This window comes from Saccopteryx leptura, chromosome 3 (assembly GCF_036850995.1).
Source record: "Saccopteryx leptura isolate mSacLep1 chromosome 3, mSacLep1_pri_phased_curated, whole genome shotgun sequence".
NCBI classification, from domain to species: domain Eukaryota; kingdom Metazoa; phylum Chordata; class Mammalia; order Chiroptera; family Emballonuridae; genus Saccopteryx; species Saccopteryx leptura.
Genome location: NC_089505.1, coordinates 134,977,547 through 134,991,311, shown reverse-complemented (window position 1 = coordinate 134,991,311; position 13,765 = coordinate 134,977,547). Strand labels below are relative to the sequence as shown.

The 13,765-nt window shown below is 38.1% G+C and overlaps 1 protein-coding gene across 9 annotated transcripts in view; it reads right to left on the bottom strand.

The window, feature by feature from the left end:
* NFIA (nuclear factor I A) overlaps window positions 1-13,765 on the bottom strand; it is a 383,075-nt gene that overhangs the window by 173,210 nt on the left and 196,100 nt on the right. The gene's annotated exons all lie outside the window — the stretch shown is intronic.

Here is a 13,765-nt window from a genome sequence, read left to right as displayed (position 1 = left end):
AAGTCCTGGAGATGTCATACACAGTACACTGATTAGAAACAACAAAACTGTATGACAAACATGAAACGTGCTGAGAAACTAGATCTTAAGTGTTCCCAACACTAGAAGAAATTATAATTATGTGACAATATGGAAGTGTTAGCTAATACTATAATGGCAATCACATTGTAGTAAAAAGGTATCAAATCAATGTTATACACCTTAAAGTTATACAATGTTATATGTCAAACATATTTCAACAAAAAAATGCTTTAAACTATTAAGGACAAGATCTCTGCATTCACTCATTTACTCATTCATTCAATCCAAAAAACTATTTGTTGAGTGCTAGACACTATGTTTAGAATACAACAGGAATTACTAGTTTCTGCACTCATGGAGTATACAGTCTAGAGTAGGAGTCTCCTCAGGAAGACGAAGCAGTATTGCCTCTGCCACCCGCTCGCTGTTGATCAGACATGTGTCTCCACCCCCTTAAACAACATTTTCTTCATCTTCTGCCTCTTAGAATTATTATAAAAAATTAAAATAATATACCCAAACAATTTATGGCATCTATACCATAGTACTATTCAAGCAAGGACAGTTTCCTTGCCTCTCCTATTGTTGCAAGAATCCATAAAGTGATCTGAATGTACAACTCAAAAATTTTATACAATTATGAATGATTAAGTTATGCAAACTTTGTTAAAGATCTCGTATTCCAAAAGTATTCTTTCCTGGTCAATTTCTGTAGAGCAGGGCTGTCTGAGACTTCTACTTGGAGCTACTTTTCCCCAGTGACCTTCACTATCAATTTTGCTCAGATAGTACTGAATTCAACAATATCTGCTGAAAGAAGGAATGAATGGATACATCATAGAGATGATGGGCAGCTCCTGGGCACAACTGGGCTCCACTAGCTTTTACAGGCGCACCTGTTTTTCTCTTCTCCCTCTCATTCCCTAAGAGAAAGTTAAAAGCTATGTATTATTAACAACTGGTCTAGAGCAAAGGCTTCTGTGTCTTCTCAACAACAAGGACATCTTGTAATATTTTCTTCTCATGGATCCTATTTCTCACAGTATTTAATATACCATCTCTATTAAATAATGAATAATTCATCTCTCTCCCACCTTTTATTAAATGAATCCAAACTACAACTGCCACACAGAGTCTCTGTAAATGTAAGATAGCTAGTGTGTTCACAAATATGACTCAAAAGCAAAAGTCTTTAATCTGTATAGCACTATCTACAAAAAAAAAAAAAAAAAGCCTAATTTCTTTAAGGATTTTTCTTTTGCCCCCCTTCAATGACCAATAGTTGGCAACCACTGAACAACAGTAAATGTGACCATGTGCCAAGTTTTGCTTATATGTATTTCACAGTATCAATTTGCAAATCCACTATAGCTCAAGGAACATGCATGTCCTGGACACTGCTACTCTTAGAACAGGCTGATGATCTGAAACACAGTGCATTGTTGACCCCCTTTATCAATAAGGATCCAAAGCTGTAAGAAAGCATTAAATTGAAAGGCTTTCCGTTTGGACAGCACTTGCAATTTTAAAAGATAAACCTCTCTATGGAGTTAACATGATCTGTGAATGTGGGACATGCTAGGAATCAGATATCCTAATGAACTCTGTCTTGCTCACTTGAAATGGAGAATTAACTGATTCTTTTAAATAATTCAGAAATCTAAAATCAAAGGGATAAGGTGCAAATTTCTATTGTACTGCACAAAAAAGGGAATACAAATAAACATTTTATGTTTTCAATAAAACCACATTTCTACATCTTTTCCAACAGAAATACTTTCAAATTTATTGGGAATCATAATTGTTTTATGCCATCCAACAAGCATAATTTCATCTGATATAAATATCTTACAACTAATCTCAATTTATACTCTTCACCTCCAGCAGAAAAATCAAATAAAAATTTCATCCTTTGTTAAAAAGTATCTATTGTAGAGCCATATATTCATAATACCTGAGACTAGAAAGAAGAGAAAAGAATATTTATATGAAAAATAAATATATACTTTTGCAGTAAGAATGTAAATATTCCAAAAGAATTTAAAACAAGAAAAATATATGTTATAGCTTGCCCTTCAGCATATGGTTCATGTCCATCAAGTAATGAAATGGATCAAAGAGAAAGGTGAGCTCCATGTTATTTAGTATCTACTATGGACTGTTACAAGTTCTGGGTGCACAAACACACATCCATTCACACATATAATCCACACAGAAAAAGTCCTGCTAGTTCTGAAGACAAAATTCAGCCTGTGGGTGCCTGAACAAGGCTGAGGTAGGTACCTGGGAGGATGAGATAAGGAACAAAGAGATGACAATCCTATCCTAGATGAGAGAACACGAGGAAGGAAAAGGAACTAACATTGTTTAAGCTCAAAACAAAACAGAACAAAATCCCATTTCCTGGGAAGGTGATGGCATCCCACCTTATAAACGAGGAAACACAAGTTCAAGAGTTTAAATCACTTGCCCAAATTTAGAAAATCAATTAGTTACAGAATCTACCACCTGTGGTGGCAAAGCGGCTAAAGTGTTGACCTAGAACGTTGAGATCACTAGTTTGAAACCCCCGGCTTGCCCAGTCAAGGCACATACGAGAAGCAACTACTATGAATTGATGCTTCCTGCTCCTTCCCTCCTCCCCATCTCTCTCATCTCTAAAATCAATAAAATCTTTTTTAAAAAATTAGTTACAGAACCAGAGCTTGAATACTATTCTTTCTATAATATGATGTAGTTAGTGGTTAAAACGTCTGGATTCTAGAGTTTAAGTTTGAATACTCTTTCCTCCTTTCTTAGACTACTCTACCTTCTTGACTGTGGACAAGCTATTTAAATTCTTTGTGTCTCAGATTTTTCATCTGTAAAATGAGCACACTGAGAGTACCTATCTCTACAAGGTTGTATTAGGATTAAATAAGATCATAAATATAGGACTCTTAGCACAGCACCTTGCTGGGGTGGCTGTAAAAATGAGTCACTCGGATCATTTGCTACGAGGAGCATAACTGCTTGACACCCCCAGCTGTCACCCCTCTGGTTTTAGCACCACATTTGTTCCAAGTCCACATTTCGTCCAGGTTCCCAGCCAATGACTAAGGAGGAGGATACTAATGGAATCCCATTCATTCCTATGGGACCAATAACTTTTATAACAGGCAACTTTACTCAAAGACTCTCCAATTGGCCTATACAAAACTTTCTTAAAGCTTCCTGATGTCTAGGATTCCTCCTAGATATCAATAAATCCTCCTCATTCCCCCTCTCCTTTCACAGATATCAGCTGAATACAGAGAGTCTGGACTGATGATGGATGGTTCAATGGGATGAGTTTTCCATCTCATGATGAGGCAAAAGCCATAGATATTCAGTAGAAACCATCCTGCAGATTATGGATTCTGATCTGGTCCCAGCCTAGTGATATGTGAGATGGTACTCTTGTGGTGCTGGGCCACAGCAGCAAGCACAAGCTCCCAGTCAGCCACAGGACAGCCAGGGCAAACAGCCGACACTCTGTAATGGAGTCCACGTGTAGATGACTAAGTGTAATGATTTTGCCCAACTGTAGGCCAATGTAAGTATTCTGAGAACATTTAAAGTAGGCTAGGCTAAAGCTATCATGTTCAGTAGGTTAGACTTATTAAATGCATTTTCAGTTTACCATGGGTTTATCAAGATGTAGCCTCACGGTAAGTCAATGGGCAATCTGTACTGCAGTCTGAAGCCTGTCCTAGCCTACTTTCACCACCATCCTACCGTTCAGAGGTTTTACCCGAATAAATCCCTGCACATCTAATCACAGCAAAGTATATTCTTCTTGGAGGACCCAATCTAACATACCAGCATACAGAACGTTCATAATGAATGTGACCTATTATGATTACTACTACTAAAATCATTATTTTTGTCACTATTTTGCTCTAAAGTCCAAAAGAATTTAATCCTACTTTCTAAAACTGCTTTCCTTGAAATCTTTTTTAAAGTAAGAGTCCCAAGACCATTTCCACGTTTCTATAACATGTTCAGACAAGTTTTGTCATACCTGGCAAAACAGTCCTCAATTAAAAATGGAAGCATATATATTCAGTTTCCCATTCAACACACGAAAACCGTGCCACCTTCTACTTTCAAGTCAATCTGAAATGTATTTTCTCTACTTCACTTTGAATGTGAAACTTCCCAGTGCTTTACTGTTTGCCTGGTTTTCTACTTTCATCATCTTTCATGAGGCAAATAGTTTGTCAATAACTGGATCTTGTGACAAGGCACACTTCCTTTGCATTTGCTTTAAAGTGACTCACCTACTGTCCCAATGGCTTAATTAATATCTCACTAAACTTACACACTTACTTGCATAGGTTAAGTGGCTCTCAACTACTGCATTGTACCTGTTGACTGGGCTATACAAGTGGCTCATTGTCCCAAGATAACTCCTGGGCTAGATAGCAGCAGATGCGACAGGAATGGAATTTAAGCAGTCAAGTCATTCAAACTTTGCAGTACTCTTCCCAGGTTTCATTTTCAGTGGGTTAAATCCCAGTGGTTTGACTCATTGTGATCGGTGGAATCATCACAGACTAACCAGACCTCCTCATGCGCTGCTGTTACTCTTGCCCACGTGACCTCCACCAGAGTGTGTGGAGCGTTAGAACAGGCTGCCAGATAAAATACAGGAATTGGTTTAAACAAGAAATGCTTTCTTTGTATAACTGTATCCCGTGTAATACAAAAAAAAAAAGACTTTATTGGAAATAAATTTGACTTGGCATCCTATCATTTCTATTTCCTAAATCTGGCAACTATTAGGGAGAAAAATCAAGCTTCCTGGTAAATGTACTTGAGACCTGGGGGCTTCCAATCTTAATTGTGTTGTGAGATAAGGCTTCAGTTGAAACTTGACAGATTTTGACCTCCATTAAATGAAAAAGGAATCATTTGCACAAGTGGGTATGTGAAGTTAAATAACTATGCAGTGATTCAGCTTTTAGTATACATGCATAAAGGGAAATCTTTGGGGATACTAAAAGACATTGTCATGGCAGACAAGAGAGTCTCATTATTGGACCAAGTTACAAATTACACCTTTTCACTTTGTTTACCACTGAACATTAAGTACCTAACACATTGTAGGGGCTCAGGACACATCTACTCTACAAAGAAATGAGTGGATTTGGTATAAGTATTCCTCTGTAGAGCATATCATGGCTTATCAAGGATTTGACAAATCCTTTCCTTGGCCTACAAGGTCCAGCATAATGTAGCTCCCTGCTACCCTCATGTCCAATTGCCCTCTCCTTCATTCGTGCCCTTTAACCCACACTAACCCTTTACTCTTCCTCCAGCATGTCTCAAGGGCTCTCCATTTACTGTTCCCTCCTAGGAAAAAAGTCCCTAATATCTGCATAGTTCTCTTCTCCATCTTCTCAGGTCTTAGCTGAAATGCCAACATATCTGAAAGGCCTTCCCTGACCACTCTTATGTAAAATAGCATCCACAGTGTCCTCTGTTTATCACCTTATCTTTATTTCATACTACATACTTGGCATCTGACCCACACTAGTTAGTTCACGTCTGTCTGCTCCCACCAGAAAGTAAGTGCCAGAGAAGAGAGAGTTTGCCTGTTCTGTTCAGTGCAGTGCCTGGTTCTTAAAAAGCACTAAATATTGGCTGAATGAATGAATAAAAGAATGAAGCCTTTTCACTAGACTATGATGTCGTCGAGAACAGGATGTCTAATCCATCTCTGTATTCCTTCAAGTCATCTAGTACACAGTCGAAATGTACCCAGCAGAGTCTTAATAACTATTGGTTGAATTAATTATGAAAAAATTGAGGTATGTCTTTAAGTGACCTGGAAAACTGATTTTCCTTTAACAGATACTTAGCGTCAGGCTTATAATGGCAACTGTCCTTTACTAGTGTGACCTATTCGGAAGCTGTGATCTGGCTTCTTGTTCATCTCTTGCGTTTACAAATGCTGCTAGCTGAGGAGCTCTCTGGTTGCAAAATACACAGAGAGCTAAGAAAATACTAAACTTCCTTCATGGAGAGATTGTTGGAAGCCTGTTCCTATTTTGCTGGGCCTCTCCACAACACCCTTTACACTTCACTCTTTGGATACTTGCCATATGATGCCTGCGGATAAGGCATATGAGACTCCCTTGTTTCCTCTGGGTTAAAATCAACCAAGTATAGCAATTAACAACTGAGATGGGGCAAAGTAATCTGCAGTAAACACTCCCCTCCCCCTCCTCTATCTGAGACAGCCCAGTGGATTTCATGACAAGCTAATGCCAGGGGAGCAGAGTTGCCTGGAGCTGAGTAAATCCCAAAGAAGAGAAGAGGAAAAAAAAAGAAAAAGAAAAAGGAAACTGTAGCTAGAAAAGGTGCCAAAAAACCTTGTGGCCACATGAATTTTTCTAGCAGACAACTAATCAATCTGGATTAGTGACTCCAAATCCCCAAATAAATTATTTATATTACATCCAGTTTACTAATATTATCTGCAAATGGATAATTCCTTCCAAAGAAATAACGTACAGACTTTAAAACAACAAATTCACACTCAAGTGTCGCATCAGTCCCTATTATTTGTAGCAAGGAAAGTTCACACACTACTCCCTACCCAAACTAGCCTCCCTGCTACTTCCTTGTGCTGATTTTTAATTGATGGAGAAGGGTGTGAAAGTGATCAGTAGGAGTACATGGAAGGTCCTTCTAAGGATATCTGTCAAAGGGTCCTATCAGAGCTGGTGCAGGCTTAGATCGCAGGGAGAACAGTAATAGCAGATGGAGTTGCAGCCTACACCAGGTGCTCCTCCGGCCATACTGTGATTTGATGACGGCTCCTCATTTGATCTCTTTTCTGAGCCCAATTGAAATACTACATGAATTGCATTGCTTTGTATTTCTGGAATAGAGATCTATGGATAAATCTGCACAATCCCAATATAAAAAGACACTTAAAAATGCTCTTCTGTTTGGAATATTACATCCAATGAACACGCAAATGGTTGTCACTCTTGGAGCAAGAGTCACAGGCACAAATAAATTTGAGGACCAGAGAGAAGCCCCTTTTTTCTTCTTTCCTCTGTAACCCTCCCTTGGGGGGGGCGGTTAAGGGTAGGTGGATCAGGGGAAGATGTCTGAAACAGACCACCCAGCCAGTACACTTTAGAATTTGGAAATCAGGGGAACAGAGTCTGAAACATTCCCTACTTTGGCTACCTGCCAACCACTTAAAGTCTATTCAGCTAGTTATCCTCTGTATGTAGACAATAAAATATCCATAATGTGTGAGGTAAAACTACTTCTTTAAAATGACTACAAATTGCCTCCCTATTTTTTCAGCTTTCAAGACTCCTTAACTACACTGGGTCCTGTGCAAAGCTCGGAACACTCGACACTGCAGGATGCCAGTGGGGGAAGCCCCGGCCTCACCTGGTACCTCGTCTTTCACAAGCCAAGGTCCAATAATTTCCTTTGTCTGGAGCCATTTCTACAGAGCCTCTCCTAACAATGGTGGGTCACATCTGCTAACAGTATTTAAGAAGGCACAATTCACCTGGTCTCAGACTGACATCTTAGGTCACATCAAAATCTAATTCCCTAAGAAGAGAGACTAGCTCCATCACATTGCTCAAATTCATCAGTCAGATTTTATTTATACTGACCTGGAAATCAGAAGGCATTTATGTTTTAATGTCTCCGTGAGTTGGGACTTTTCTGTTTTAGAATACTGATCGTTATTGTTATGGCTGCTATTGTGGTGGTCACTCAACTGTGTCTGTCCCTGCAGGGTGTTTTGAAAGAAGACTGCCGAGAATAACTGTTGCTAGATAACTGTAAAAGAAAGTCGTGAAAATTATGAAATATTGACAAATTATATTTACAAGTCAGCGGTGCTAGAGTGCTCCTGCTTTCTCAATAAAATGCAACTGTAAGGCTGCACTGCCTGCAAAGTTCCTAAAAAAGACCCAACTAAAATGACATTAACCAAGACAAGCAGTCCATCCAGTAGTAAGAGATAATTCTTAGAGTTTGAAATTATGAATTACATTTTACCTTCCTACTACATATTAATATTGCAATATAATATTACAATATACTATATATTTGAGATAGTGAAAAAAAGTTAAAGCAATGGACCTGTAATTTTTAAAGAGAATATTATCGGATAAGAGAATGTATAGCCAAAAGAGAAACTGAAATTTATAGTTCTCTTATCCTGTTCCCAAATTACAAAGTGAATTCTACATATAAATCTTAAATCATGAAGTCAGTAGCCTGGAAGTTATCTCATAAATATTTAAATACAATATTCACAGAAATGAGTTAATTGATAACTAAAGAGATACTGACAATTATGATTAAAGAAAAGTATATTCCTTGTTCATCTAGCAGCACTTAGCAATGATACCTATTTTAACAATGTTAGATGGCAAGGACATAAAAGAAGATGGTGAACATGAAAGCTAAATTCAACCAATAATTCCAGGGTGATTTTCAAATTGGCAGGTAAAGCTGGAAATTTTCAAAATCTGGGCAAGCAATCATGATTAATGGCCTCCACTGATGGCAAAGGGTTGATGCCACCAACAGATGCGCAACTGTCAGTTAAATGAGGACAAACATGATGAAAACTAAAGACAATAACCTAATACCAAATTTGACTTTCTATTATAAATATCACATTTTAAAAACCACTTAGATTAGGTTATTATTATTAGTAGGCTGTTCAGGTGATGAGAGTTAATAAATAAAAAAAATGTGAATACAGCTTTTCTTTCTCTGGCAAGGGAATCCCACATCTTCTTCCCTTCCCTTCCCTTCCCTTCCCTTCCCTTCCTCTTTTCTTTTCTTTTCTTTTCTTTTCTTTTTTTTCTTTTTAATAAGTTAAGGATACTTTCACAGTAGGTTGCAGCGGAGAAAGTGCTTTCAGAGTGCCAATGCTGGACTGTGCTATTCCGTCAGACAGCGACTCAATGTAGCCCTAAAGAAGTGTGCCTTGAATTAAGTGCAGGGGCCATCATCACATGAGTTTTTCCCTTATGAATGACTGACCGGATGCACCATATATTGCAAGCTTTAGGGGACTCTTCACAGACCCTGTAAATACGGAACCTAGACTTCAAATGTTCTGTCCCATAAATATACTGCTCACAAAAATCAGGGGATATTTTATAGCTTCATATTCATTTTGAAATATCCCCTAATTTTTGTGAGCAGTATACTTTTAACAGTCACCAAAGCACATCATGGGAATTCACCAAAGTGATTTGAGTAGGTATTCCAAGTCAAAGTCCAACAAAATAAGACTGAAAACCTTCAGGAGCTCCTGAAAAGCCAGACGGGTTTCAGAAATATGCAAAAGGTTGCATGAAGAGTAACCGTCAAGAGCTGAGCGCTTTGTCAGGAGTGCATTTGCTATGTAATCTAGCATAAACTAACATGATGGTATTTCATATACAAGTAACCCCCTCTGCAGTTTAAAATCCACATATAACTTTTGATTCCCCTAAAACTTAGATGTTTCTCTGTGTCCAAGGGGGACTGGTTTCAGGATCCCTGTGGATACCAAAATCCACAGAAACTCACTTCCCCCAATATAAAGTGGCACAGAACAATGCATGTAGTTGAACTGCTGATGGAAAACAATACAGGTGTTTACCAGGAAAAAAAAAGCCACACATAAGTGGGCCTGCACAGTTCAATCCCATGTTGTTCAAAGGCCAAGTGTTATTTGACCACACTTGCTAACTGAGGTGGGGTGGAAACTGACTTATGACTTGGTTTACTATGTCTATTAGTACCTAGCCCCTGGCCTTGGCTTCCTAGCATTATTCATACCTGTGTATGTACATCCATGTGTCTGAGTACAACTTTCCCCCATGTCCAAATTAGATTTTCATCTCCTCCAGGGTTTTTTTTTTTTGTTGTTTGTTTTTTTTTATTTATTCATTTTTAGAGAGGAGAGAGAGAGAGAAAGGAGGAGGAGCTGGAAGCATCAACTCCCATATGTGCCTTGACCAGGCAAGCCCAGGGTTTTGAACCGGCAACCTCAGTGTTTCCAGGTTGACGCCTTATCCACTGAGCCACCACAGATCAGGCCTCCTCCAGGGTTTTATTTTTAGTTTTTTTCTTAAAAACCTCTTGATAAATCAACAGTGAGCAGACTCAAAAAATATCTGGAGATAATGACAACATATTCCTCTATCAATTAAATTTATTCAGTAAGTAAATAAATATCAGATACCCGCTAAGTTCAAGGTACAGAGCTATATATTATATAAGATGTTTTTAAAAGGAATTTATCATGAATCCTATACCCTTAATCAGCTTATAGTTTTTAATAAGCCAGAGTATACTTGGCTAGAGCCAAGGAAAACTTCAGCTAAAACTGAAGACATCTAGGAGTCCCTTCTTCCCAGAACCACCGTCTTCTCGAGCACTCCCCTTCTAAAGGGTCTGTAAACTCCGGTTCGCCTTTGTAGTTCTCCACTCCTGGGAGGTGAACAGAATGTGAGGACAAGAACTACACAGTGAAATGGACGCAGCACTGTGGGCATCCTAGACAGATTCAGGGAGATTTATGGCTGCCAATTCAGAACAGAGTAGGTATTCTAACATAAAAGATGTCTCTACGTCTTGGTTTATTTGTGACACTATCCTGCTTCCAATCTCAGGCTCCCAGCTTTCGGCTTCTTGAATATGTGTTTTCATGACACATATGACAAGCTTTACTGGACAATCATAATATTTACCTTTGTTTGAGTCCTGACTATGAACCACGCATTACGCTGTTTCATATACATACCCTCATTTCCATTCTCATGAGGTAGGCTCTTTCAGTATTCCTATTTTACTAATATGGTAAGAAAACTGAGATTGGGGTAATAGCTTATTCAAAGTCACTCACACATTATTTCATTTGAACTCAGGTCTGTTTGACTCTACAGGTAGTTTTAGGTCGAGTTTCAATCATTTATTATACTGATTTTGAGTTTCAGAGATTCTGATATTTTATCTTTGGGCTTCAGATAATTCCTTCAAAATTCCCATCTAATACTCTCTAATTGGACAAAGATTTATTTTCTTTTACAGTTGAGCCTTAAGGGAGTACAAAAAAAGAAAGCAAACATTCCACAGGGGAAGAAAGGGACTAGTTGGACCAGGAAGAAACAGCTGCATCCACTTTAGGTAAAGTTACATGGCTTGGTTTATGGTTTTGGATGAAACAGCATATTACCATTTGTCTATTCGTTCTCTGTGGTTTACTAGGAAAATACCATTCGTTTCCCATTACCTGTCTCCTCAAGATCTAGGATAAAAAGAATATTATTTCCCCCCACGTATATACATAAAGAAGGAGTAATGAGTTTCCACTTTATTTGAAAACCAGAGTCTGTCATTTCTTCATCCACCAAGATTCCAAAAATTCCTAGAGTTGTGTTGACACATTTATGAGAGTTCTTTCTTTGAAAACAAAAGTGAAACAAACAAACAAACAAAAACCTTTCAGGAGCTCATGTTCTATAATCCGAGGTTATGGAAGAAGAAAGAACAAACACTAGATCAAAGCAACACCAGGAAGTTATGCATACAGTAAATACCTGGTCCTGAAATCCTCAATTATTTTCCTTCAGGGATCATGTCTTTAGGGAGGGGATAAAATCACTTTCCTCCAATAAGTCATCTGAGATTGACAAAAGGCAGGTAGAGGATGATGTTCCCCTAGTCTCAGCTTCAGTTCGAGTTGTCTATGACAAAGCAACTTCTTTTTCTTTGAAATAAATGACATGTGAAACAAGGGAATTTATAACTTTGTCTCCCACATATTAACACTTTCTTTCTTTGAACTCACGTGATCCCCTAAAATGGTACCATGAATCCTTGAGGTAGGACCAAGTAATTTGGGGTTAAAAACTAACTTGGTTAATATCATCGTGCCTTTGGCCGAAAAATCCAGGCTCAATCCTGGTTGCTTTTTGGAATGGGAAACGTACAATATCGGTATCACAGGCAGCTCCAGAAATGCATGCCAGGACTCTCATGCTCTCAATTTATATTTGCATGTGAACAGCTTGTCGGCCATTTTATGAAGACAGATGAATCACAGGCCTGCTAGAGGGGCGGCCAGACCTAAACACGGGAACCACATACCCCTACAGCCACAACATTTTAAACTGAAAATAAAATGAATATCTCTGAACACAACTTCAGGCAGATAAACGTAATATATGAAAAAAACAACACATTTAAGGCATCACCTATAAGTCAAATAGCATATAAAAAATGAAACTAATCTATAAATGTCACTCTTATAAATGTTAAAAGATGTAGCTGTTTATGACACTAAAAACAACCCTTCAGAAGTATCCCTCTTTTTAATGCCTACTTTGAAAAGACAACTTTGACAGAAAATACCATCAAAACACCAGGATGAGAGGTAGACTAGCCAGATAGTCTATATTTAATGTTAGAGCCTAGCAATGTTATAAAGAATTTCCCAGGCTTGGGAAATAAAACAGACCCTGAAAAATTAGAGATAAGATATCTAATGTGGTAAGTTCCATCCTCCATCCCACAATACTGACATAATTCAGTTTACCTATCTATTCCAACAGATCAGACAGAGCTCCAAATGGAAAAATGCATAGAACAACAAAAGGAAGAGACTGGAGAATAAGGTCATTTTCAGTAGATGAAAAACAAATATTGTAAGATTATACCGACTAAAAAATAATAAGAGACTGAACAACAGCTAACAATTTTTAAAGTATAAACTATATGAATATGTACATATGATCTTACTTAATTCTTCAACAGGTAGTTAATACTATTACCATACTATACTGTTCACAAAATTAAGGGATATTTTATAGCTTCATATTCATTTTGAGTATCCCCTAATTTTTGTTAGCAGTGTAGTTTTTTATTTTTTTACAGAGGCAGAGAGAAAGTCAGAGAGAGGGATAGATAGGGACAGACAGACAGGAACGGAGAGAGATGAGAAGCATCAATCATTAGTTTTTCGTTGCAACACCTTAGTTGTTCACTGACTGCTTTCTCATATGTGCCTTGACTGCGGGCCTTCAACAGACTGAGTAACCCCTTGCTCGAGCCAGCAACCTTGGGTCCAAGCTGGTGAGCTTTGCTCAAACCAGATGAGCCCGCGCTCAAGCTGGCGACCTTGGGGTCTCGAACCTGGGTCCTCTACATCCCAGTCTGACGCTGTATCCACTGCACCACCGCCTGGTCAGGCATTAGCAGTATATTTTAATAATGAGGAATAAATCTGTACCCTTAGAGTTAGATAACCTATTCAGTATTACAAAGGTAAGAAACATAGAGACAGAATTTTAATGCAGTTCTGACCATAGCCTGAGCTTTTAACCATGGTGCCATAATTCCCTCACAGGCCCCTCAAGGTCAAGTATTCCCATTACAGCCCTCAGTTCTATCACAGAGAAAGAGCACTCTGGAACTTTGAGGTGATATCTGGGAGAGTACACAATACAATGTTTATCATATGATAAGTACTGCTAGTTTTTCTTTGAAACTGATGATTTTACTTAATCAAAAATTCCAGCCTATGACAATCTTTTTTGTATTTGGAGTGCAAACCTCAAATTTAGTAATTAACTGGAAACTACTGTATTCATATAGGATTTATTCCATTCAAATTTCTGCAACAGAAAGTTTATATATTTATGTAATTGAGGAATGTAATACCGTCATGTAT